We start from the raw sequence: 20060 nt of genomic DNA on the forward strand, positions 1-20060 counted from the left end.
AGTTGTGGGATGCTTTTTTTCGAGCAGTCTGGGGAGCTGATTTGGGTTGTTTCTGCATTGTTCGGATACCGCCAGCGGCCCAGTGGGGTCCTGAGTGGCCTTTCTGGAGGCAGATGGGCGCTCATTACCTCCCTTTTATCAACGGGCAGAGGTGTCACTCCCTTTCTCTCGCTGGGCCGGCCCATTAGTGTATGTATATTGAGCAGGGGCAGGGGGCCTAAGAAGAAGTGGCCTCACTTGTTTTCAGGTGTGTTTCACCAGTGTAAACTAATCTGCTGAGTTTACGTAGTTTTCGGCTCCGCTTCGCTACAGCCGCCATTTTGTGTTTAGCTGCCATTTTATGTTGCCTCACTCAGGCAGCACGGCTAACATGGTAAAATGGTCTTTCTGCCTTTTCAGCTGCTCCATGTTTTTCCCGTTAAAGAATAACCCTTGTCCTTGTGTATGGCACTGATGTCAGGGTCTGGCCGAGTTCGCAAAGCCATGTCTAGACTGATTAATCCATGTCTTACTCCACTGTTTGGGTCCCACCATTCTTCTCATGTTTTATCTTGTTTAACTGGCCTTCACTATTCTCTCTGTGTGTTCTCTTGTTACATAGCCCTTCTTTTGAAGCATTCTACACATGTTTTGCCACCTGCAAATTGAATTACGGGCGCTAGTGTTGATTAACCTGAGGGGAGGAGAGCACATGGGGTCTGAAAGGAGGGTGTGTTTTAGACATCCGATAGCTTGTTTTCGAACTATTCCTATTTGTCAGTTTTGTGTATATTGGGAGTTGTCATTGTAAACTTGTTCTGTATAATAGACTGTGCGCCACGGATTGAAGTGGCAGTCTCTTGAGAACCTACCTGTGTGGTACTTCTTAGATAACTGTACTTAGCTGCAGCTAATAAATCTACTTTTCTACGCCTAACAGAGTGTCTCATGTCTCTGTCGGTCGAGGCAGGTGAACTCGGAGATCTTAGGCGTGCCCTGCGCCTCCTGGCCCATAAGGTCAGGTTCTCCAATTGGCGGCCCAACGTGTGGGCGACTTCAGCGGTAGTAGTTTTTGCCCGAGAGTCGTGAGGAGCTTCGCAAGAAAATTCCGGAGGATTTCGCGAACCACGTGAGCGACCCCTGCATGTCGAAGTGGACCGAAGGTCTTTTGAAGCGTGGCTACTCCTTCCCGACGGCTGCTGGCGACTGCTGCCCTGACTGTCGCCCTGCCTTGGCCCTTTGGTGATGACTGGTATCGCGAGACGTTAGACGGACATCTGTTGGCGTGAGAAAAACATTTAGTTAAGTATTTGAGGGTAGCGCCCACCCTTTGTTTTTGTTTTTGTTATTCGATTAGCGCGCTAACCGAAGCCAAGGGGTAAGTACGTTTGTGCTGTGACTCTATTGTCTGAAAATCCCTTGACGTTTGTAAGGAAGTCCAGATCGTTACGAAATGCCTGGATTTAGTAAGTTTAAGAATTTTTGCTGTTTTGGTTGTTCTAGGGATTCCTGACTAGAGGATTCTTGTCCAATTCCTCCAGTTGGAACTCCTACTTACCAGCTTTATTCGAAACATGGTCTGGGTCCTATTGTTTTTAATGAAACATGGATCCGATATACTAAAAAGGATGGTGTTCTACAGTGGCCACAAAATGGTTCTTTTGTGCCCGATATATTAGATAATTTGGAAACAATTCTATTCAAGAGAAAAGCCCGGCCGGCAATGCTTGACTCGTTCCGCCTCTGGCTTAAGGAAGCCAAACAGAAAGAAATTAAGCAAATGAAGAAAGATAAGAAAGAGCAGAGTATGACGATTTTACAGGCTGCCCAACAGTTTAAAAATGACGAAGCTGATCAGGTGATTGAGGTGTCGGAAAGACAACATCGTATGGCAATAGATAGATGTTATCCTGTGTTACCTACTGTATCGAAGAGTAAAACTCCCGATGACGATTCTTTTATGTCCCATCTGTTGACATTACCCCCACCTTATGTGTTAGGTGCTAATGCACCGCCATTACAACCTGCTGTTAATCCAGCTGTTTTGGTTCCTGCTCAATTGCCTATTCCTGTGATTCCAGTTCCGCCCCCTTTGCCAGAGACTTCTGTACCACAATCTTCTGTGCCTCAGCCTCCTCCATCTGTCGTTTCTTTTGCTACAGATTCTTCTTCTGTTTTACAGAATACGTTGTCTCCTGTTTTAGTGTCAGATTCCCCTACAGCTCGACAACGTTTAGTCGATACTGTTTCAGGTCTTTTGTCGCCTTTTCTTGGGCCTCTCTACTTTTCTCCTGCGTCGTCTAGGAGACAATCCTGTAGTCAGTTTCCAGATTTGGAAAAACTGACTAAATTAGATTCTCTTGCTCGTAATTGGATTATGAGTAGTGTGCAGTACAGTGTACGTGACATTTTAGATACTTTCCTTCAATGGAACGCGCATACACAGAGATACGTGTTTAATGTTATGTGCAATACCTTGATTAAAGAATGGGGAGATGTGGATCTAGATTCAACTCCTCAGGATTTATTCGAAATACAGGATCAATTTGATAAGGGACTCATTGTGGGTCCTGCTGTAGAGCGTGCTGTTCAGAAGCTTGTTACTTTTCGATCCGCCTTTTTCTCTCAAAATTCTCTTGAGCCTGATCCCGCGGTTCGTCGTAAGACGGCACAATATCCAATGCGAGAGGTTCCTCCAATATGGAGAGATGCAGTTGCACAAGTAGGTGCTAATCCAGGTGTTCCCGCTCATTTTCAGTGTATATGGGTACATGACCCTTGGAAAAGGTCAGAAGTATTGGCACTTAAACAGTCTTTACCGGACCCTCGTAAGAATCCTGCTGGGTATTATAAAGAGTTGTCCCAGACTGTTGACGCCTGTATTATGAATTTGGCAGACATTGATTTACTTATGGGAAATGTAGTCCCACAAGCAATATGGACCAAGATTCGTAAACAGGATCATGCTGCTGCTTTAGGTGGTGATTGGGCTGCTATTACAGCTGCGGATGCAGGACAAATAGGTGGTGCCAAACCGGATGACTTGATTACGGAATTACCTGGAAGAATAATAGATCTGATGAAAACCATGATGCCTGCAGTGCGCGTTAACTGGGATAAGTTAGCGGCATGTAAGCAAAAGATGGATGAAAGTGTCTCCGACTTCTTTACTCGTTTCGAGGAGACTTTCATCGACCATAGTGGTCAAGACATGAGTACTGAAGGTGGACAGCGATTGTTTGTAGACAAATTTGTTTTTAATTTACTTCCAGAATTATCACATAAATTGAAAAATCAGAAAGTTTGTGGGCTGTTTCTTCCACTGCCCAGATATTGGCTACTGCTCAATATTATGAGAATAGGGATAAGGAAGAGAAGGAGAACGCGGAGAAAAAGACTAAAGAATTAAAAACGAAGGTTCTTCTACAACACGCTTATCCCCCTCGTTCTGCTCAGCCCCAATCTCAACAGCCCCCGCAGTTTCAGAGGTTGTTGCAGAAACCGGTACCCTCAGTTCCATGAGTTCCATTGGGTCCTAATCAGTGTACCTACTGTAAGGAAGATGGTCATTTTAAGAATACTTGTCCGATTTTATTGCAGCGGTATGGTGGATCATTAGCACCACGGGGTCGTGGTGATTCTCGGTCCATATCCAGAGGTAGAGGACGTGATGCGTCGACTCAGGAACGACGTCCCTCTCCCTCTCAGGATTCTACAAATTACTTTGATCAGCAGACTTCTCAATCTGCACAATATTACAATGATGACTATTGTCTCGATAATGAGGACGTTGATTTTCATACTAGCTAGGACAGCCATAGGCAAAGTAAGGGAGTCGTACCAGTTCCAGTGGATCAGGAAGGACCTTATGTTAATATTATGGCATTAGGTGTAACAGAACCATTTCTCTTGGATACTGGTGCAATGAGTAGTTCCATAATGCATTCTAAACTCCCTGGGGCTCCTTTGTCTGGCTTAACCAATGTTTCTGTAGGATTCTCTGGCGCCCCAGTTTCAAACCCGATTTCTTGTCCTTTGCCCATTTCTATTGGTCCATACGATTTGGAAGCTCTACTCCTTTTAACAACAGGTTGTGGAGAGAATTTATTGGGTTTGGACTTATTGAAACGTTTACATGCTACGCTGTATTGTTCACCCTCTGGTGTGCACCTCACTTTGGGTGATAAATTGACTTCTCCATGTATGCATCTAAAGAACAGCTACCACCTGAATTGCGTTCACTTCCTGCTACACTTTGGGCTACGGGTCTGAATAATGTTGGCTTATTGCAAATTCCACCATATGTGATTACCGTTAAACCCAATGTTAAGATGCCACGTGTTCCTCAATATAAAATATCTAGTGATGGTGAGAGAGCCTTGTTGCCCATTGTTCATGATTTGGTTCAGAAGGGTGTGGTCGAAGAGACTAGAGGGAATGTTTGCAATAGCCCTGTTTTACCTATCCTTAAACATACTGATCCCTCTCAGCCACCTGTGTACCGTTTTGTAATTGATCTTCGAGAGGTCAACAAAATTGTTGTCCATCAGTTCCCTGTTGTGCCAGATATAACTGCTTTGCTTACCATGATTCCTGCTTCAGCGGTTTGGTTTTCGGTTATTGATCTTAAGAATGCTTTCTTTAGCATTCCTATTGCTGAAGAAAGTAGGGATCTCTTTGGCTTCTCTCTCGGAGGCCGAAGCTTCCGGTTTAAGCGTGCACCTCAGGGCTATTGTGAAAGTCCTTCAATATACAGCCAAGCTTTAAAGTCTCAGCTTGACACCTTTTCTGTGCCCTTGGGTGCTACTCTTATCCAATACGTGGATGATTTGTTAGTGGCTGCTGATTAGGAAAATGTCTGTAAAACTGCAACTGTTTCGCTCTTACGACATTTGTCTGATCTACATCATAAAGTATCATCTTCTAAGTTGCAATATTGCCGACAAGAAGTTACCTATTTAGGTCATCTCTTGTCGAAGGAGGGAAGGCGATTGACCCCAGAACGTATTCATGCAATTGTACGGATGCCTGTACCGTCCACACAAAGAGAAGTACGTGCTTTCCTGGGCATTACCTCTTACTGCAGATAGTGGATTCCGATTTTTTTCCCTACTTGCTAAACCTCTGTTGGCACTTACACTTAAAGATGTGCCCCAGCCTCTTCCTTGGACCGATGAGTGTCAAAAGAGTTTTTCTGATTTACGTACTGCCTTGTGTTCTGCTCCTGTGTTGGGTACTCCGAATTACAGTAAACCTTTCACGCTTTATATCCATGAAAGGGAAGGTTGCGCATTATCAGTACTGACGCAACAATTCGGCGACAAACAAAGGCCGTGTGCCTATATTTCGGCAATATTAGATCCAGTAGCTAAGGCATTGCCTAGTTGCCTCAGAGCAACAGCAGCAGCGGCAATTTCTATTCGTCAATCCGCTGGACTAGTGTTAGATCATACTCTTAATGTTATGGTGCCACATGCAGTAGATACTCTTCTTAACAGGACGAAAACTCAGCACTTAACGAGTGCCCGTTTGTCTGGATATGAGTTGACACTTCTAGCTAGCCATATACACATAAAAAGATGTAATGTTCTGAATCCAGCAACATTGTTACCTATTTTGGATGAGAAACATGTACAAGATCAGCATGATTGTTTTCTTCGCACTGAAGAAGAAACGAAGGGTCGAATAGACCTGAAGGATACACCACTTGTGGATCCGGATGGGATCCTATGGGTAGATGGGTCTTGTTTCGAGCTTCCTAATGGCGAAACTACAGCTGCTTATGCAGTAACGACTTTGCACACAGTGGTAGAAACTGCACACATTTCGCAAAATTCAGCGCAAGCTGCAGAGTTGATTGCGCTGACAAGAGCATGTGTGTTGGCGAAAGGGAAAAGAGTGACTGTTTTTACTGACAGTCAGTATGCATTTGGCATTGCCCATAGTTTTGGTCGGTTGTGGAGGGAAAGAGGATTGTTTACCTCCCACGGCACCAAGATACAGCATGGTCAGTTGGTAACTGACCTTCTTGAATCACTTGCTTTGCCCACTCAAATAGCGATTGTGAAGTGCAGTGCACATAAAAAGATTACTGATGACGTGGGTCAAGGAAATGCATTTGCAGATGAAATAGCGAGGGAGACAGCGAGGAATGTTGAAAGTCGCATGTATGTTGCGGGTCCTGCAAGATGGGTCGCAGAAGGTGGTATGTGTGAAGACACAGTGGAAAGCGTGAAAGCGATTCAGAAGGAGGCCACCGAGAAAGAATTGAGTACGTGGAGAGAGAGTACGGGAATGTTGGATAGTATGGGATGTTGGACGGAATTGTCCGAGCATCAACGATGGTTGTTACCAGATGCGTATGTACTGCCTGTAGTTACTATGGCTCATGGACTAGCCCATATTAATGCAAGGGGTATATGCAAGCTTTTAGCTCCAGTATGGCAAAATGAAGGTATTCCTAAATGTGCAGAAAATGTGGTGAAACATTGCATTGTTTGGTTGATGCACAATCCAGGAAAGGGAACTCCAACTCCAGCAGGTCACTTTGCACCCCCTACATACCCATTCGAGGTACTGCTAATAGACTATATCCATATGGAACGTTTCAATAATCTCAAGTATGTCCTGGTGGTGGTTTGTGCCTTTTCCAGATGGATAGAGGCCTACCCCCTAAAGGACAACACTGCCTTGTCTACTGCAAAAATACTTTTGAAAGAATTCTTTCCGAGGTTTGGTTTGCCGCGCATTGTCTGGAGTGACAATGGAAGTGAATTTGTAGGTCAAATTATGCAAAAGGTGTGTGTAGGTCTAGGTATTAGACAGAAATTCCATGCGGCAAACCATCCCCAGTCAGCGGGTCTGGTAGAGTGCTATAATGGCACTCTCAAACTTAAAGTAGCAAAGATTCTGGCCAGCACAGGTCTTTCGTGGCCTGATGCCTTGCCTTTGGCACTCCTTTCAACTAGAACGACTGTTCATTCTCGTTTGGGACTTAGCCCATACGAGATTGTTTTCGGACGCCCAGCTAATGTTTGGGGAGTCCCCAGACCCAAAAAGTACTCAGATATTCCGTACCCGCTGTTGGTTGACTACTTGCATGATCTCACCACTAAATTGCATGTTATTCGTCAACAGGTCCAAAACACTTTGCCGGAGGCCTCCTCAGATCCCGGACACTCCATCCAGCCTGGGGACTGGGTGTGTCTGAAAAACTTTCAGAGGAAAAAGAACTTGGAACCTCGTTGGGAGCCGCCGAGACAAGTGTTACTCACAACTCGTACAGCTGTCAAAGTCATCAGAAATAAGAACTGGATCCACGGCGTGCATTGCAAAAGGGTACCATTGCCTTTACCTTATGACCAGTGGGTCCGAGAAGGTATTGGTGATAGTGAATGTGAGAAGGTACCCAGGTTCGTACCATTCAGCAGTGCACGCCTGGATTGGACTAGCTCAGAGAAGGAAGACAATGACGTTTTACAGGAAGCTGTACCTGTACATCTGAGACTTAACACGACAGATCCCGAACATTTATTCAAGGACCAGACAATACCTGGAAAGAGATGATACAATCTGAGAAAGAGATTGCCTAAAGACAATTAATTTTGGTTTTCTTTAATTTTGTTTAAAAGAAAACGTTCCTTTTTCCTTTATCCATCAAGTTGCAGGGTCACGGTAGGAGTCTTGAGCTGTGACCTGAATAGTGACTAGGTCAACAGGACTTGCAGTGTCATAGGACGGCTAACAATCACAGCCAAGTGATTAAAGAAGATTATCGTGAGCAACGCCTTTAGAGTAATGGATAGTACAGGGAAAGGAAGTGATATTAAAATGATGAAGAGAACTCATTATAAGAAACTATTATTTAGTCGTTGTGGCGTAGCATTGTGTATTTTAGTATGTTTATGTAGTTTATTAGCATGCATAGGATGGCTTATTCACATCCTACAGTTAGTACCTGTTCCCACTTCTGTCCCTCTAAGTCCTTCTACTACTGTTTCTCCGCACAAATTTTACTCACTCCCAGACCATGAGCAAATGAGAAGAATGGAATATCTTAACAATTCGTTCATTCAATTACTACATTAGCATCAATTAATAGTAAATGTTACTGATTGTTGGGTTTGTGGTCTCATACCACATAATACACAAAGAGGGATGCCGTATCTAGTCCTCCCATTTTCTTATGAAGTTTCTGCTTGGGCCTATCTGGCTATGTTTTCCAATGCATACCAGAACTTACTTCGATATCCTCCTGGTGGTTCCTATAATGGTGGAGTGGATTTCAGTCACAGTCCTTTGATAAAGGGTATTGTAACGATGGCAAAGATTGCTGACATTATCAAGATTCCCAAAGATGAGAAGAAAGCATACGATGGGTGGAATATAACTCGTTATACTCTCAGCCTCTCTGACAAGGTTAAGCAGCAGAGTTTTACACCGAATTGCCGCCACGGAAAGGCAGGCAGTGTTTGCTGCGGGGGCCCCCTGCGGGGCCCCCAGGTGACGCCAGCTTAGGGGGAGGATAGGGGGGTACCTATTGTACCCCCCCACATTTGCATATGCAAAGCGGCAGACACCGCGCGGTGCCTTCCGCTTTGCATATGCAAATGCATTCTCTTATGTTTTGCATTGTGGCGGGCGGTGCAGAGAGCACCGCCCGCCACAATGCAAAACATGTAGGATGTGCCTGCCACTGTGGCGGGCACATCCTAATTCCTCCTACGGGACCCACGCCCTTATGGCGGGCGGTCCCGTTCTCCGTTAGGGTGGCGGGCGGACAAAGTCCGCCCGCCATCCTAATGAGCCACATAGCATTGTGGCGGGCGGTGCAGAGTGCACCGCCCGCCACAATCTTATGAATGCAGGATGCGGCCGCCACTGTGGCGGCCGCATCCTAATGCCACCCACGGGACCCCTGCCCTAATGGCGGGCGGTCCCAATCCACGATAGGATGACGGGCGGACAAAGTCCGCCCGTCATCCTAATGGACCCCAGGGTTCCTTTACCCCATGCACCAGCCTAATCACCATTGTACAATACAGTTGAATAAGCCAACCCCATTTATATCCGTTTGGGCTCCCAAAAGTGTAATCTCTCCATGCACTTCAGCTTGAAGGAGGCCAATTCAAAATATTGTGCTCATTGGGGCTTAAATTATGAAGTTTGAAGGCCACTGTATGCTGATATTTTCTCTGCAAGATTCCTTTTTGCCGGGCTGTTATATGCACAATGACATTGCAGAGGTCAAGAACTCTAAGGACCCTATTACGAGTTTGACAGTGCGGCGGTGGGTCCCGCCGCACCACCAAACTCACGTGGAGACCGCCCACCCAATTATGTTTTTTTAAGTAATTGTCAGGCTTTTCCTTTGGCGTTTCCACAGCGGTGCCTATAAAATAGGCACCGCAATGGGAATGTGGGAAGTTCAAGCACAGCATGGACTGAAAAGTCCATGCCTTGCTGGAACTTCTGGGCATGGACACAGGGGGGCACTTGTTGTGCACCCCAGTGTACATCCACAAGGAAGCCAGTGTTTTCATGGAAGAAAGACGTCCATGAAAAAGAGGCGGTGATGAAAGTCATAATAGCCTTTCGATATTTTGATCCTCAGTATTTTTCTACGATATTCTTACATCGCAATGTTTTATGTTCGATATTCATTAGTAAATGTAAATGTGGGATACTTGTAAAGCGCACTGTTACTCTACCCGAATGTCCTGGCGCTGTAGACCGCTGGGGAACCTGTCCTGGTTTTCCCTGTGAGATGCTCCCTTTCTGGGTATCTCCAGGGTGAAACCAGGCATCCCCGGCGTCTGTGGGGGGCCGTTGTAGAGATGAGGCAAGCTTAATGCCCAGAGTTACCGAGTGTGTTCCCTGGTTAGAGTAGGCACTGAGGCGAGAATTATCGAGTCTGTTGACCCTGGTCCAAGACCCTGCCGCGTCGGGAATTGAACCCTGGTCCCGGGCCGTTCTCTGCTTACAGGTCTGCCGCCTCTAACCAGTGAGCCACACCTCTCCACCAACTCACAAGCAGGAAATGCAGTGAGATATGCAGGATGCACAAACATTCACCCATTCTGTATTATTCAGAGAGTCATTTTGCATAATTTGCTTTTTGTGGCATATTTTATTTCAGCCTTCCGGGTGGCAGGGGGGCAGGGGGGTCCCTGTGTCTGCAATGGATGTCAACCAGCTCAGAAAAGGTCAGCAGTCTGAGTCCAATCCCACGACTACAGGAATGCTAGCAAGTGCCAGAGTGTGCCTTAAACTCTCCAAAAAGATGGGTCTGAGCAAGGAGTGATTACAAGGATTGCTCTATGTAGGATGGTCGAGAGGCCTCTGCAAATGCTAACCAGCAGCATTTATTTCTACTAACCTAAAGTAAAAGAAGGCGGAAATCAGTAAATCAACATATGTACATATTCTCTGAATGAATGCCCCAGTTTAATAAAGCGTAGTCCTAGGGGAATATTTCCTAAATTAGTATGACCAACCCCCATTTGTGCAGTCCCTGCTCTCCATCATGTTAGCTGTCAAAGTGCTCTTGGTGGTAACATCAGTTTATTATTGTGTGGGGTAGTTATGGTATGCGAGAGCAGTCTCATTTTGAGGGTCGCAAGATGTGGCCTTGGCAATGCAGTATTTCTGGCATACAGAGGTGATCTACAGATGATGGAGCTACAACTCATTCCTTAAGATGCTGAGTTCAGGCACTGATGGAAATATGTCATGGCTGTTCATGGTTAACAAGTTATTTAGCAGTTTCAAACTAAAACATATGAAACATACAAATAATTCCATTCAGAAAAGAAAAAAAAAGAGTTTTTTATAGTGCTTGCCAGTTGTAAATCTGTCAATCTTTACTTCTGTCTCTATGTGCTTGGACAGGATTTTTTATGTTCTATAAAAAAATATTTAAAAAATACAGAAAAGATTTAACTCTATCCCTAGAACCAAATCAAAATATTAATCCTAAACATAAACCTGACCCTAACTCCAATCAGAGATCTTTGAATCACTTTAAACAGAACTCTAAATATAATTCTACAAGTAGCTGTCACTTTTTAACTAATCCTAATTGCAACCAACACCGAAATCCTAAAACAAACACCAACCCATAATCTTACCCCATCCCTTTACCTCAATTCAAACCAATTGCAAGCCTTTATTCTATTCCAAATATAATTTATAAATATGTATAAAAAAAAGATGCAACTGAAATTGCTCACTGACCTTAATGCTTTAAAAAAAAAAATGTACCCGAATGTTTCTTTGTAATGACTCTTATATGGGGGATTTTCCGCAATTGGACTGTCTGTGATGGAGTCGTTGCCAGGATACAATCCCCACTAAGGAGCAGATTTACAATAACTGGCACATCCCTGCATATCAGCAGGGATGCGCCAGTTATTGTGTGCCACGGCTCCGCCACCATGAATGCGCCGCATTTACAATGCGGCGCACCATGGGGCAAAAACGGCACAGATGCGTGACGCATCTGTGCCGTAATGGCGGCGCATTGCTGGAGTTGCGTCGCAAGCACGACGCAGCTCCAGCAATGCTCTAAGGGGCCCTATCTTTACAATGCTGCTTCAATCCTTACGCCTGCTTCAAGCAGGCGCAGGGTTTTGACGCAGCATGAGCTCAAAAGTGAAATCTTGTACATTTCACTCAGCCACTTTTGGAAGGTGTTCCTGCGCCGGAATGCCCCCCCTGCGCAGGAACGTCTACTTCTGGTGCAGGGCTTTACAACGTGACGCATCTCCCAGATGTGTCACATTGTAAATACCCCGCTGCATGGCGCATCTTTTGCGCTGCCGCTGCATCACAAAAGTGACGCAACGGTGGCGTAAAAGAGGCGCAAGAGGCTTGTAAATCTGCCCCTCAGTGTCTGATAGGGGAGGGCGAGAGCGGCTCTGTAGAGGCCTTGGAGTGGCTCTGGTTTTCAACCTTAACCTTGTTGATTGGCTCGTGTGTGGCTGATCGACAGGTTACGGTTGGCTCTCTCACAATTTCCGCTTTTACGCCAACAGCGGCGCATTGCCAACGATCTCACTCGAAAGCTCCCTTGTGTTAAACTACCCCCGAACTACTCATGAAATGAAAATCATAGAAGACCCTTGAGGGAAAACTTAACCAGGATAATGTCACATAACTCAAATCAGTTACGGTCTCGTAGGATACAATTATAACTCTGTTAATTCCTGATCTTTCGGCTGCTTTGCATCCAAATCCTCGTAATCGGGAGACAAGCACAAAGAAGCAGGTTTTGATCACGCACTGCATTCTGAGAGGGTTAACTCATCCACAAGTGTTGGTTCAGCCCACTCACCCACGATTGATTATTCAGCAATTGCACCCATAGGGGCTTATTCAGAAGCCAATTGCGCTGCCCGTGCGTCAATTTTTCCCATTTTAAAAGTGACAAACCGGCAGCGCAGGGGGCTTTTAAATAAGCCCCATAGTCCCTAACTCATCTATTTCTGGCATTCTGGATGCAGGATCTCCTTCATTCACAATATGAATTCACTTTGACAGTGTTAACACTGTACCTGATGATGTGCATTAAGTTGTGTGAGATTTTGACTCCGACATAGACTCAATTTTTGGCATCGATCCACAGTTGGAAATACCTGGCGAGTCTGAGAGCTTAGTCAAACAGATACAAAGTGATTTTCCAGGAAATTGCACTTCTTTCAATTTACTTAGTGATACAAGCTTGATATCAGAACTAGTAAATCTGGATGAAGTACCTCCTAAGGAAATGATATCTAATCAAATAATATATCACAGCACAAAACAAACAAACAAAAAAGTGATTCTGCTCTACTAAAGGATCCACTTGAATCCTCTACTCCTTCAGTTTGCCCAGTGTTGTAGCTAGTCAAATGTGTTGTCCCACAGTCAGAATCTCCTAAATCACATAACAAGCAAACAGAGGATGATGAATATGCTGGCAAAGGGCAATCTGTTAGAAAAATCATGAACGTTCATGGAGGTCATGCAATTTGTTAATCTCTAAAGGCAATCAAATCTTAATCAGTCCCTGCCCTGTTATATGGAGGATTAGCGCTTCCTGAAAAATGAATTATTGACCTGGATAAAACATACATAAAAAGACTTACATTTTTACTAAAGCTTTGTCCGTCAATCCCACATTATCAATTGAGATCGGAATTATCTCTGATATAATTAACTGCAAGATATCTTTCAGCCAGTTAAAATTATTATTGTGATTGTGCAATCACAAATAAGGATTTTTATAGATTCCCTGATTTATAATATTGTGTGAATTATCCCCTGAATTGATTTCAGCAGCTATTAATAGAATAATTATGGAAAATAATATACTGCTATTAATAGACCTGATTAAATTGTCACACCAGGAGGCTAATAAGGCTAATAAGGCAAAATGTGTGGTGGAATGCCCGGGCTGCATACTTGTTAGCACTACAGAAATGTCGATATGTTCATTATGTAACAGAATCATATTTTAGTGTAAAACAAAACTATTCAGATCATAATTTGGATCTAAAATGTATATTTAAATATCTAAGATTTCGTCTTATGTTGATTCTGAATTTGAAGGGTTAAAGAATACACATTTTCTACCTTCAAAGACTTGTCATCTATCTATATATAAGGAGGAGTCAAAGGAGCATTTAATGTGTTTGTGTCCCAGCTTATTCCACTTGAGCAAGAAATATTAGAAAAATGCATTTGTTTCCAATTATTGCAGCTGTTGCAAATTGTTTTTTTTCAACAAAAGACTTAGAATTAATTGGAAAAATTGACCACATTTTAAAATCGTACTTACTGGTGACTCAAGGAAATGTAAATGAGATGTGGATTTTATTGAAGTTTTATATTGCTTGAGGGTTTAATTTCAGTTTTTACTTTATATGATTATTGTAAAGAAAAGTTTAACATTTTCATATAATAAAGACTTATTCATTCATTCATACAATCCCCCCTACAAAGTAAAGCACCTAAATCTATTTCCTATAGTCCTCTAGATCTTGTGGCATCTACAAGACACTGGGCAAGAAACTGGGCTGGAGACTGTAGGTTCTCTGTAGGCTATGTATTCGATAAAGAACTGACATTTCAAGTAGTATATATTCAAGTAGAAGGTAATACAAAGCCCGACCAGAAACATGACTCACACAATGGCCTGCCCAGCACAGATCTTCACCAGCTCTGCCAACTGTCCTGACTAGTTATACCATTTCAATGGAACACTCCAGATGACACAATTTTCACACAATGATGAATGCGAGAGGATAAACTAAGAACCCACAGCCACAATAACACAGATACCATAAAGTGCTTACAGGTGGTAGTGCTGTCAAAGGTCCTTGGATGATCCAGATAAGGGTAAGATATGAGGGGTAGAGGCAAACACCTGCAAAGATGGAAGATGGTGGGCAGGGAGCAGCTTGGCAGTGCACAAGGGATCAATTTGAATCACACCAACTAAAACATTGCTCTTTACATCTTTTAGACATAGCCTTCTTTGGAACAAGGTTAAAACGGTGAACATAAAATGAACTTCCACCTATAGTTGATGAAGTGATCAAGGGTTAGGCAAAATAATATTTCTGTACTTCGAACTAGAAATAGTCGCTACTCCACAAATTTATTTTTCCTGAAGTTGATATCAGATATTAGAGCATAGGTTTGGGTTTGTCTAGTGCAGAGTCCTGTATAGTACATAAAGATATCTTGTGGAGCAGTGCAGGTTGGGAGTTAAGGTATTAAAGTTTAACGAAGAGGAGTAGGGCATGGGGTTAAGATATTTGTAGGACCGATCATCCTAAGCTTTTCAAACATTAGAGCGCCATTTTTTCAATTTGTCCTACTAGATTAACCTGATTTTCAGCATTTCACTTTGCGGGTTGTTATCACCCCAGCAAGACTGGATGCAAATTGTTGCTGTGCATCAGAAAATCCTAAACACTATAGCCAGAAATACTCATGTAAAGCGCTCTGATACCTCCGGGTCTAGCCAGCGCTATCTAAAACCTTTCAAATAAATAAAATAAATAAATAATCCTCTATGATGGTATGAGATTCGACTTCTCTAAATTTATCACAAATACCAACTTTTCTAAAGTATCCTTTGTCAATTTAATCTGAATTTCAAAAACCTCTGCATCCTGATTCATTATGAATATGTCACTCAAGTAAGTTATAAGTCTTACTCCTCGTTCTCAGAGAAAACCCACTACTGGGTGTAACCCTTTTGAAAAACACCATGGTGATGAATTGGCCTGGGCATAGTTCACAGAGTTTTGCTATGTGGAACTCTGCGAAGTTACAAAAAACTCTATGAAGTTCCGGAGTGGTGGAGTGCAGTGCGAACTGCAGTTTGTGCTGGTATTCCTGCTGCACGGGTAGAAATTCTACCCGAGCGGCAGGTGAACTTACATTTTGCGATCACAAGTGGGATAAAAAACCTCAGCTGCACATCGCGAAGCGGAGTTTTCTGCACTCCATGAGCACCGTCGAGTGCGGAGTGCAGAAAACTCTGCAAACTCCGCGAAAGGAGTGAAGTTCACCGCCTAGGCCTAGTGATGACGAAAGACCAAAGGGAACAAATCTGAACTGGTACAACTGTCCATTCCATATGACCTGCAGAAACCCTTGACTTTCCTGCGCAACTGAAATTGAAAAATATGCCTCTTAAAGATATATTTTCACTATCTGATCTTGTTTTATTAAAATATCTCTCAGGAGATGTATTCCCTCCAGCTTGAAGTGTCTGCAAGTTACAAAATAATTGAATTCCCTCAAATTTGTTACTGGCCTCCGACCTGTGTTTTTTCTCCACCAGAAATAGAGAATTGACAAATCCTATCTAGGAACTCTGCTCAACATAAAAAAAATGTTATTAGATCTGGATCTAAGTTAGGGGTCATTGTCTCCTTTACTTCAATGACTGGGCAAGAACACTTCCCTCTAATGAGATTTCTCTCTACCCACTCTAATGGTCTTCTAATAATATACTTGATATATTCGGCAAAATAGTTCATAAGCCACCATTCTAAACTACGCAGATGCCTTATCTCTGATGGGTTCAAAAATTACTGACCCAATTGATCCTGTACTTGATTTTTCATAGATTTATTTGAATTTTCGCTACTTGCAAATTCATTAAATGACTCATCATATCCCATGTCTAGGTTATATTTGTCTACATCAGTATCTTAGTCTTGCTCAATCCAGGCTTTTACAGGGATTTCCTGCCTTCCTTGTGTGCCACTTTGGACACCACCCGAATATGAGCCGCTTTAGACTCCTATTCTCTCATCTGAAACTTCTTGCTCATTTCTATGTTTTCTTTTTTTCAAACATTTTCCTCCTTGTCCTCTATTTAATGTTTCTTCATACTCTGAAAATGACCAATATTCCCCATATTCTAATATTTTTCCCTTTGTTTTACTTTCCTTTAATACATTTCCTAAAGTCTCCTGTACAGTAACCTCATCTTCTTATTTATTAATCTCCTTGGCCCACATGCATCAATATCGGCTTTTGCGATTTCTAAATTGCGAAAAATAACGATTCGCAATTTAGAATTCGCAAAAGCCTATGCATGAATTTTTTCTTATTTTTTTTGCAAATCGGTAAAAATCGCTATTTTTACCGAAATGCATAAAAAATGCGAATTTTAAATTGCGAATTCACATTTCCCATTCATTCCTATGGGCCAAAATGCCCATAGGAATGAATGGGAATTGCGAATTCGCAATGTGCAATTGCAATTCATCAATGCATTTCAAGGGTGGAGAGGGGGGTCAAAATGACCCCCCCCCTGCACCCATGAAATGTACTTTTCAGCATAAGTTACATACACACATGTCCTAAGGACATGTGTGTGTGTAACTTTACAGTTTAAAAAATGCATTTTTGTGCATTTTTAATCAATTTTGCAATTTACCACGAAGTTGAACTTCGTGGTAATTTGCACTTCCAATTTTAAAAAACGCATATTTTTCTGTAATGATGCATAGCATTTAAGAAATCGCACAATTGCGATTTCTTAAATGCTAACGCAATTTTAGAAATCGTAAAAAAGATGCGACTTCTAAAATGGCATGATGCATCCCAACAAGCACTTTTGCATTCGCAAACGGCCGATTTTAAGGAATCGCACCGTTTGCGACTACAAAAATGCTTGATGCGGGGGGGAGGAGCCTAGCTCGCGACCGAGATGGCCGCGTTTTAGCTCGGCTCCGTTCAACCGCCTGTTTTCTTCGATTATCCTGTATTTCTCCTGCCCCGGGAAGCCCTTCTTGCTGTGTTTCGGTATTGCGGGCACTTTGCGGACACTTACCCGTTGCTCCGGTGATCCTGGGTGCTGTTGATCCTGTGCGGTGGTCCCGCTCGGAGCCTTCGGGGCGGACTGGCCTGGACCTCCTTGCAGCGACGGGACGTGACGGAGCGCGGCCATTTTGGATTTTCCGCCCGGGCTCGGAGAACGGGGCCGGCGGCACGAGAGGGCCGACGAACATCCTTCTTCTGGTGGGTCTCCTTCCTGCCTTGGGGCGCCCCGCCGCAGTTCGGCTGACCTCCTTTTGCTTTGGTGTTGCTCCGGCCGGGGCCCCCGACGACCGAGGGCTTGCTGGGCTCCTAAGATGGCGGCCGACCCTGAGAGTCTCTGCCGGGCCTGGGCGAGCACTGGGGGCCCGCCGCACGGCCCGGATGTCGGATCTTGTGAAGGGTTGCCTGAACTTCAAGTTGTCCTGGATGCACTATACTCCTGGCGGTCTTCCGTGGCTGCGCCTGTTTCCCCTGTGGAGGCCGACCCACTTTTCGAAGTATGCGGGCCCCCATCGTCGGATTTGGCTTCCTCGTTGCAGGGTACGGCTGGTGTGCTCCTGGTCACTGTGCCTCCGGCGGAGACCGCATCCTTGGATTGGAGACTCTCCGACGCCCTTCGTCGTCCTGCTTTGTTGCCTCGGCCGCTGGTCTGCGGTCCGTTTGCATCCTGTCCAGGCCTCGATGATCCTTTCTGTTTCTCATCGCGTCGGCTCCCCGGCCGGGGCGCCTGTGCCGACCCAGCTGGGCTTGCCTCGTTGGACCTGTCCTTAGAACTGTGCCTGCGGTGCGAAGGTTGTACCGTAACTTCTTTGTATCCTCCGTATTTTCTTTCACGTTTCTTCTCAGGACTGCCGCTGGAATTACTCCTGAACCCTGTGTCCCTCGTCGTTTGGACTTTGTTTGTTTGGATGATTACAACCTTGGACAAAAGCGGTCAGGGCTGAAATGACTTATTATAGGCGGTAGTCTTGTTTTTGAACTAAGACCGGCATGTGCTGTTGTGATGTTGCGTAACTTCGTGAGACTCCTGAAACTCATCCTGATATTAACTTCCCGTGGGCCCTGCTTCTCCCCTTTTCACAGGTGGTGGGATGGTTGCAGATAATCCTGTTTTTTCGCCCTCTCCCGTGTGTATTGTTCCCTCCTTTCCCTGGCCCTTCTCTTTTGCCTTGTTTCTACCTTGTTTCTTTCTTCTAAATTTCGGGTTCTATTTAGGGCGACAGGCACGCTGCTGGGGGGTTGGCCGTAGCCTTCTGCAGGGGTGTAGGGTGGGCTTGTGGGGTGGGTGGGGGGGTCTGTTGCTGTTTTTGGGGGATCTTTTTCCTCCTTTCTTCTCCCCTTTTGGTTCTATGGCCCTTGTGTATCCCCTCTTTCGGGGCTCTGTCTCGTCGTCTGTCCCCCTGGTGTCTTTCTGGGATATTTTTCCGGTATCACGATGTCTCTGATTTGCTGGGTGTGTTTTCTTTATTTTTAATGTCTATTTTGTACCGGGTTATTGTTTTCCTGTTTCGTCACCCGGGGGCGGGTGTATGGGTGAGAGTCCCTTCCTTTTCCTTCTTCCCCCTTCCCTTCCCCCCCCCCCTTATGTGGGGTTCTCTTCTTTTATTGGGGGTCCGTTTCGTATTGTTTTTGTAATTGGGTCCTTTTTGGTGCTGTTCGGTGGGACGGGTGGTAGCTGCGGTGGGCGGGCATTGGACGATGTGTGCAGTGGCCTTTCCTCATGTCCGTTGTTTTGACCGGTGCTTATTGGTATGCCTATTTCGTATTTGTTTCTCCTGTGTTTTTTACGATCGTTGTGTTGCTGCCCGCCGCGGCCCCACCCCTCTGGTTTGTTTCTCGGCCCGCCATACTCCTGTACTCCCTAACCCGTCCTTTAAAAAATAAGAAAACTACCTTTCTAATTCTTATCTCCTGTGACCGCTCTAAGATGCTTGTTATTTCTCCTGTTTCTTCGCCTTTGTATACTGTGATACTCTGTGCATTGCTCCTGACATTCGGCTCTGTGGTGGCCAGCCCGGTGGGTTGTAGGCCCGTATTTGTGAGCTCTCTCTGTACAATAAAGGTTTTCAAAAAAAAAAAAAAAAATGCTTGATGCATGTGGGCCCTTATATCTTACTCCTGCACTTCTTGAGTAGATATATCATTTTCCTATGACATAATGTATCCAATTTCATATTTGTTGTTGAAAGGAGACCTCAAATTTATTGCGTTCTCTTTGCATTTTCAAGTAAGGAATCTGTTTTTTCTTATTTAAAATACAAGAGCTTTCTTTCGATCCTCTTGTATTTCTATAATCGATTGTCAGATTTCCCTGCAACGATTGTCATTTGTTTGTGGAACTGTCAGCTATTTTTTGTTGTATGCTGCCAAGCAACCGATATGCTTGGTACCATGTCAACAAGTAAGGACACAAGTGATTAAAGACCCATTTGCATTAAAAAACATACACATTGTTTATAATGCTTCTTCACACTGCCCTTCATTTCCTTTAGAAAATGACCCCAATGAGGGCGATAGCTACATGCTAAGAATTACTTTGTTTAACATGAAAATGTGCGCTTGATAAAAAGCGATGGTGCGAGTGTCTCATATGGGCTCGATCATGTATCTATTGAACATCAAACTATCGGGCACATGCATCATTGTACGATTTTGCGATTCTTAATTTGCGAAAATTACCGAATCGCAAATTAAGAATTGCAAAATGGTATGCATCATTTTTTTCACTATTTATTTGCGAATCGGTAAAATTC

The sequence above is a fragment of the Lissotriton helveticus genome, chromosome 9, assembly GCF_964261635.1.
Source record: "Lissotriton helveticus chromosome 9, aLisHel1.1, whole genome shotgun sequence".
NCBI lineage: Eukaryota > Metazoa > Chordata > Amphibia > Caudata > Salamandridae > Lissotriton > Lissotriton helveticus.